The following is an 8,892-nucleotide window of genomic DNA, read 5'->3' as shown; positions in this document are numbered from 1 at the left end:
ATTTACAACCTTATTGTCAAAGAGACTGGACATTGGCGAGTAGTATGCTAGGAGAGTGGAGCCGGATGTGCCCGTCTCCGAAAGCCTGACCACGAGACCGCCTCGTTTGCCCCTTTTACGGCGTCGCACAGGGTCGCCGGCTGGGATCAGATCCATTGTATTGGGTGAAGGCAAAACACTGGATCCGTTTCGGAAAGTCATATTCCTGGTAGGAACGATGATAGTTGACGTTAATCGTATATTCAGTAGTTCCTCCCGACTGTATGTAATGAAACCTAAGATTACCTGGGGTACCGATGTAAGAAATAACACATAAAAAAACAAAATACTGCATATTTTCCAAGGAACGCGAAGCGAGGCGGCCATCTCTTTTCGGCGCCGGAAGTATCGAAAGCATCGCAGCGCTAGCTGCCCGGAAGCATCGCAGCGCTAGCTGTGCCACCAGAGATTCTGGGTTCGCGCCCAGGCTCTGTCGCAGTCGGCCGCGACCGGGAGGTCCGTGGGGCGACGCACAATTGGCCTAGCGTCGTCCAGGTTAGGGAGGGTTTGGCCGGTAGGGATTTCCTTGTTTCATCGCGCACCAGCGACTCCTGTGGCGGGCCGGGCGCAGTGCGTGCTAACCAAGGTCGCCAGGTGCACGGTGTTTCCTCCGACACATTGGTGCGGCTGGCTTCCGGGCTGGATGCGCGCCGTGTTAAGAAGCAGTGCGGCTTGGTTGGGTTGTGTTTCGGAGGACGCATGGCTTTCGACCTTCGTCTCTCCCGAGCCCGTATGGGAGTTGTAGCGATGAGACAAGATAGTAATTACTAACACAATTGGATACCACGAAATTGGGGAGAAAAAGGGGGTAAAATTAAAAAAATTATAATAATAATGAGAAAAACACTGTCATTTTAGCTTTATTACTGCACTTCTCAGTTTAACTGCTACAGTCCAGCGGATTGGTGAAATAATTGTGCATGTTAGGATAGGCATATCAAACTTGGTACACTAATATTAGACACCCGAAGGAACATTTTAATGATTGGAGGCAGTATGGGAAGCCTGTCAGTCAACCAATTTTAATAAAATGTCTGCAATTCAGATTTCTTGTTAGAAGAAAATAGGATTAAAATCATTCCAAACAACATAAAAATGTTATCTACCCACTATATAAACCCCACAGATAATATAGACAATCATTCTGATCATAAAAAGTATTCTTACAATCTTCAAGGGTCATTTTGAGGTCATTTTGACAGTGAAAATTAGGATTTCCAGCATCATTTACACTGATTTCAATATAATATGGTTGTACTTGATTGAGTGTGTTTTCTCAATGTATCTACATACTACTTCAAAGTTCTGTCTGTTTGTTAGAAATGAAGTGCAGAAACGATGCGTTCCGGAATGTAACCCCGGTTCTCTGAAGGAGATGAGGGAGAGATCTCACTATTGGACATGCCCTTGTGCGTGTCATTGGCGGAAGCCTTATTCAATCAAGCCTTACAGGCCAATCAGAACTTTGTGGATGTAAGCCCTGCGTGTCTATGTAGCATCCCACAATGCTCTGTTTTCCTCATTCTAACAACTGCCTCTTACACGAGTCATGCTAGAGGGAGGAAACATACCTTAACCCACAGTTGGGAAACTCTGCCCTATGGTACAACACAGGGACACAGTGATTTATGTCAGAGTGGTTGATTGTGGGCATGCACCTGTCGCAGAGAAATGGAAACACCAGCTGGTTGACAGAGCGCCAGGCCATCTCTATGGGCATGTTGATGTCCTCCTCCCACAGCAACATCTCTATGGGCTTATTGATGTCCTCCTCCCACAGCAGCATCTCTATGGGCTTGTTGATGTCCTCCTCCCACCACAGCAGCATCTCTATGGGCTTATTGATGTCCTCCTCCCACAGCAACATCTCTATGGTGCCTTGTTGATGTCCTCCTCCCACTGCAGCATCTCTATGGGCTTTTGATGTCCTCCTCCCACCACAGCACATTCTATGGGCTTATTGATGTCCTCCTCCCACAGCACATCTCTATGGGCTTGTTGATGTCCTCCTCCCACTGGACCATCTCTATGGGCTTTGATGTCCTCCTCCCACAGCAACATCTCTATGGGCTTGTTGATGTCCTCCTCCCACTGGACCATCTCTATGGGCTTTTGATGTCCTCCTCCCACAGCAACATTCTATGCTTGTGATGTCCTCTCCCCGGCACATCTCTATGGGCTTGTTGATGTCCTCCTCCACTGGACCATCTCTATGGGCTTGTTGATGTCCTCCTCCCACTGGACCATCTCTATGGGCTGTTGATGTCCTCCTCCCACAGCAGCATCTCTATGGGCTTGTTGATGTCCTCCTCCACAGCAACATCTCTAGGGCTTGTTGATGTCCTCCTCCCACAGCAACATCTCTATGGGCTTGTTGATGTCCTCCTCCCACAGCAACATCTCTATGGGCTTGTTCATGTCCTCCTCCCACTGGACCATCTCTATGGGCTTGTTCATGTCCTCCTCCCACTGGACCATCTCAATGGGCTTGTTGCATGTCCTCCTCCCACTGGACCATCTCTATGGGCTTCTATGTCCTCCCCCACTGCAACACCCAACTCCTCTACTGTCAGAGTTGTCCACCATATTTGCTTCAGTCTTTGTTCCTTGCTCTTGCCAATTTGCTTGGAGCAATGATCAGTAGGATTATGAGCTGGGATCTTATCAATAAATAAAATAAATCAAATGCGAGACATTGGGAGGGTTTACAAGGAAAGCATGTGTTTTGCTGTATTATAAGCTGGGGGCTCGAGCCCTGAATGCTGATTAGCTGAAAGCCATGGTATAGCAGACCGTATACCACGGGTATGACAAAACATTATGTTTACTGTTCTAATTACATTGGTAACCAGTTTATAATAGCAATAACCACTTTATAAATAGCAATGTATCTGGGCACTCAGCATTACGTGTGCTAAGAAACAGCACTTAGCTGTGGTATATTGGCCCATTGCTTAAATACACTGCTCATAAAAATAAAGGGAACACTTATACAACACAATGTAACTCCAAGTCAATCACACTTCTGTGAAATCAAACTGTCCACTTAGGAATCAACACTGATTGACAATACATTTCACATGCTGTTGTGCAAATAGAATAGACAACAGGTGGAAATTATAGGCAATTAGCAAGACACCCCCAATAAAGGAGTGGTTCTGCAGGTGGTGACCACAGACCACTTCTCATTTCCTATGCTTCCTGGCTGATGTTTTGGTCACTTTTGAATGCTGGCGGTGCCTTCACTCTAGTGGTAGCATGAGACGGAGTCTACAACCCACACAAGTGGCTCAGGTAGCGCAGCTCATCCAGGATGGCACATCAATGCGAGCTGTGCAAGAAGGTTTGCTGTGTCTGTCAGCATAGTGTCCAGAGCATGGAGGCGCTACCAGGAGACAGGCCAGTACATCAGGAGATGTGGAGGAGGCCGTAAGAGGGCAACAACCCAGCAGCAGGACCGCTACCTCCGCCTTTGAGCAGGAAAAGCACTGCCAGAGCCCTGCAAAATGACCTCCAGCAGGCCACAATTCATCCCAAAGGTGTTCGATGGGGTTGAGGTCAGGGCTCTGTGCAGGCCAGTTAAGTTCTTCCACACCGATCTCCACAAACCATTTCTATGTGGACCTCGCATTGTGCACAGTCACATTGTCATACTGATACAGAAAACGGCATTCTCCAAACTGTTGCCACAAAATTGGGAGCATAGAACTGTCTTTGTATGCAGTATCGTTAAGATTTCCTTTCCCTGGTACTAAGGGGCCTAACCAGAACAATGAAAAACAGCCCCAGACCATTATTCCTCCCCCACCAAACTTGACAGTTGGCACTATACATTCAGGCAGGTAACATTCTCCTGGCATACGCCAAAACCAGATTTGTCCATCGGACTGCAAGATGGTGATGCGTGATTCATCACTCCAGAGAACGCATTTCCACTGCTCCAGAGACTAATGGTGGCAAACTTGACAAATCAATTCAAAGTTTATTTGTCACGTGTGCCGAATACAACAGGTGTAGGTAGACATTACAGTGAAATGCTTACTTACAGGTTCTAACCAACAGTGCAAAAAAGGTATTAGGTGAACAATAGGTAAGTAAAGAAATAAAAACAACAGTAAAAAGATAGTGAAAAATAACAGTAACGAGGCTATAACAGTAGAGAGGCTATATACAGTAGAGGCTATATACAGTAGAGAGGCTATATACAGTAGAGGCTATATACAGTAGCTAGGTTATGTACAGTAGTGAGGCTATATACAGTAGCGAGGCTATATACAGTAGCGAGGCTATATACAGGCACCGGTTAGTCGGGCTGATTGAGGTAGTATGTACATGTAGATATGGTTAAAGTGACTATGCATATATGATGAACAGAGATTAGCCGTAGCGTAAAAGAGGGGTTAGGAGGTGGTGGGACACAATGCAAAAAGCTCAGTTAGTCAATTGAGGTATAATGTACATTAATGTACAGTTAAAGTGACTATGCATATATGACAAACAGAGTAGCAGCAGCATAAAAGAGGGGTAGGGGCCCACAATGCAAATAGTACGGGGGGCCATTTGATCACCTGTTCGGGAGTCTTATGGCTTGGGGGTAGAAGCTGCTGGTCCTGGACTTGGCGCTCCGGTACCGCTTGCCATGCGGTAGTAGAGAGAACAGTATATGACTGGGGTGGCTGGGGTCTTTGACAATTTTTAGGGCCTTCCTCTGACACCACCTGTTATAGAGGTCCTGATTGGGAACCACACTCGGCCAAAAACAAAGAAATAGAAAACATAGAAATAAAYAAACTAGAATGCCCACCCTAGTCAGATTTGACAACCCAAATCTAACTGACCGAGGCAAGGATATGCATATTATTGATACATTTGAAAGGAAACACTTTGAAGTTTGTGGAAATGTGAAATGAATTTAGGATATATATATATAGATAATATAGATAATACAACACATTGGATCTGCTAAAGGATAATAAAAAGAAAAAAACATGCGTCTTCTATTAACCTCTCTCGGGTAGGGGGCAGTATTTTCACATCCAGATGAAAAGTGTGCCCAAAGTAAACTGCCTGTTATTCAGGCCCAGAAGCTAGGATATGCATATAATTGGTAGACATGGATAGACAACACTCTACAGTTTCTAAAACTGTTCAAATAATGTCTGTGAGTATAACAGAACTGATATGGCAGGCGAATACCCGAGGACAAACCATCCCCTCCCCCAAAAAATTCAGCCTACCACTATTTTCAATGGCTGTCACTTTTATTATAGGGTGAAGTCCTCCCAGATTGCAGTTCCTAGGGCTTCCACTAGATGTCAACAGACTTTAGAGTTTGAGGCTGGTTTTTGGAAACTTTTCCAGAAATTATAGTTTTTCTAGGTGGCTCCCATGTTGGCTGTAGTGTTTCGAAGCGTGTTAATGAGAGCGCGTTCTTTGGTATTTTCCTCCGGTAAAGACTAACGATTCTCCGTCTTAAATTTTATCGTTACTTTTCCCATCACTGCTTAATCGTAAAGATTACGGGAATGTGACCCTGTTAACTTCTCACGAGTCACCATCCCGGATCCGGGAGCACCCCCCACAGTAAAAAAGCTGACTAGCATAGCCTAGCATAGCGTCACAAGTAAATACTAGCATCTAAATATCATTAAATCACAAGTCCAAGACACCAGATGAAAGATACAGATCTTGTGAATCCAGCCATCATTTCTGATTTTTAAAATGTTTTACAGGGAAGACACAATATGTAAATCTATTAGCAACCACGTTAGCAAAAGACACCACTTTTTTACTCCACCACTTTTTTACTCCATCAGTAGCTATCACTAATTCGACTAAATAAGATATATATAACCACTAACCAAGAAACAACTTCATAAGATGACAGTCTGATAACATATTTATGGTATAGAAATGTTTTTTTAGAAAAATGTGCATTTTTCAGGTATAAATCACAGTTCTACATTGCAGCTGCAATCTGAAATAGTGCCGAAGCTGCCAGAATAATTACAGAGACCAACGTCAAATAACTAATTACTCATCTTAAAACATTTCTGAAAAATACACAGAGTACAGCAAATGAAAGCCCAACATTGTAACGGTATTCCTCTTCCTCTTCATCCGAAGAGGAGGAGCAGGGATTGAACCAAAATGCAGCTTCGTGATATGACATGATATTTATTAGAAAACGGAAAAACACGAAAACACTTTAACAAACTACAAAACAACAAACGACGTAGACGAACCTGAACATAAGAACTTACATGACACGAAGAACGCATGAAACAGGAACAGACTACATAAACCGAACGAACGAACAAACGAACCGAAACAGTCCCGTGTGGCGCAACGTACATAGACACAGACACAGGAGACACCGTGCCTACACCACGCACCAGGCTTCCAGTGCGTTCCAGAGCCCTGTTCTCCTCCACGCACTCTCCCTATGGTGCGTGTCTCCAGCCCAGTGCCTCCAGTTCCGGCACCACGCACTAAGCCACCTGTGCGTCTCCAATTCCTGTACGCACTGTTCCTTTCCCCGCACTCGCCCTGAGGTGCGTGCCCTTAGCCCGGTGCCACCAGTGCCGGTACCACGCACCAGGCTATAGTGCGCTTCGAGAGGTCAGTGTGCCCTGTCCCTGCTCCCCGCACTAGCCTTGAAGTGCGTGTCTCCAGTCCGGTGCCTCCAGTTCCGGCACCACGCACCAGGCCTACAGTGCGCCTCAGTCGGCTAGAGTCTGTAGTCTTCCCAACGCCGTCTGAGCCATCCGTCTCCCAGCGCCATCTGAGCCATCCGTCTGCCAAGCGCCATTACCATCCGTCCCCGCGCCATCTGAGCCATCCGTCTCCCAGCGCCATCTGAGCCATCCGTCTCCCCAGCGCCATCTGAGCCATCCGTCTCACCAGCGCCATCTGAGCCATCCGTCTCCCCAGCGCCATCTGAGCCATCCGTCTCCCCAGCGCCATCTGAGCCATCCGTCTGCCCAGTGCCGTCTGAGCCATCCGTCTGTCCCGAGCCATTAGAGCCGCCCGTCTGTCCCGAGCCGTCAGAGCCGTTTGTCAGTCAGGAGCCGCTAGAGCCATTCGTCATCAGGATCTGCCAGAGCCGCCAACCAGACAGGATTCTGCCAGAGCCGCCAACCAGACAGGATCTGCCAGAGCCGCCAACCAGACAGGATCTGCCAGAGCCGCCAACCAGACAGGATCTGCCAGAGCCGCCAACCAGACAGGATCTGCCAGGGCCGCCAACCAGACAGGATCTGCCAGAGCCGCCAGTGACCAGGATCTGCCAGAGCCGTCAGCGAGCCATGAGCAGCCAGAGCCGTCAGCGAGCCATGAGCAGCCAGAGCCGTCAGCGAGCCAGGATCTGCCAGAGCCGTCAGCAAGCCATGAGCAGCCAGAGCCGTCAGCGAGCCATGAGCAGCCAGAGCCGTCAGCCAGCCATGAGCGTCCAGAGCCGTCAGCCAGCCATGAGCGTCCAGAGCCGTCAGCCAGCCATGAGCGTCCAGAGCCGTCAGCCAGCCATGAGCGTCCAGAGCGTCAGCCAGCCATAGCGTCAGAGCGTCAGCCAGCCATGAGCGTCCAGAGCCGCCAGCCAGCCATGACCAGCCAGAGCCGTCAGCCAGCCAGGATCCGCCAGAGCCAGCCAGCCAGGATCCACCCCTTATCCCGGTGCTGCTCCGTGTGCCCGTGCTTCCCTTGTCCCGGTGCTGCCCCTTGTCCCGGTGCTGCCCTTGTCCCGGTGCTGCCCTTGTCCCGTGCTGCCCCTTGTCCTGCTGAGGCCTATTATTTTCGGTGGGGGTACTTGGAGGGTGGTCATTGGGAGGGGGATAATAAAGCTGGGATTGACTATGGTGGGGTGGGGACTTCGCCCAGAGCTGAGCCACCACCGTGGTCAGATGCCCACCCAGACCCTCCCCTAGACTTTGTGCTGGTGCGCCCGGAGTTCGCACCTTAAGGGGGGGGTTATGTCACGTTCCTGACCTGTTTTCTGTTAGTTTTTGTATGTGTTAGCTGGTCAGGACGTGAGTTTGGGTGGGTAGTCTATGTTATGTGTTTCTATGTTTGTTAATGGGTGACCTGATATGGTTCTCAATTAGAGGCAGGTGGTTTTCATTTCCTCTGATGGAGAGCCATATTAAGGTAGGTGTTTTCACATTGATTGTTGTGGGTGGTTGTCTCCTGTGTCAGTGTCTGTGTATGTTACGCCACACGGGACTGTTTCGGTTTTGTTTGTTGTTCGTTTTATGTAGTCATTTTTCCTGTTCGTGCGTTCTTCGTGTTTCATGTAAGTTCGTCGTCCAGGTCTGTCTACGTCGTTTATTGTTTTGTAATTATTCAAGTGTTCGTCGTGTTTTCTGTTTTGTTATTAAATATCATGTCTTATCACAACGCTGCGTCTTGGTTCAATCCATGCTCCTCCTCTTCGGATGAAGAGGAAGAGGAAAGCCGTTACAAACATCTTGTGAATCCAGCCAATATGTCAGATTTTTTAAGTGTTTTACAGCGAAAACACAATATAGCATTATATGAGCTTACCACAATAGGCAGAATCACAACCGCATTTACCGCAGTAAATGTTAGCGATCGTAACAACCCAGCAAAAGATATATAAATTTACTAACCTTGATATACTTCATCAGATGACAGTCCTGTAACATCATATTACACAATGCATATAGCTTTTGTTCGAAAATGTGCATATTTAGCAGCACAAATCGTGTTATGCAATGTAATCAGTAAAAACAAGGCATGCATTCTGGCCGGCGCCATCTTGGAAAGGCACCTAATCTAATCAATAAATAATCGAAAACTTGACAAAAAATACAGGTTGGACAGCAATTGAAAGATGCA

This window comes from Salvelinus sp. IW2-2015, linkage group LG32, assembly GCF_002910315.2.
Source record: "Salvelinus sp. IW2-2015 linkage group LG32, ASM291031v2, whole genome shotgun sequence".
NCBI lineage: Eukaryota > Metazoa > Chordata > Actinopteri > Salmoniformes > Salmonidae > Salvelinus > Salvelinus sp. IW2-2015.
Note: the sequence above shows the minus strand (reverse complement) of the source record.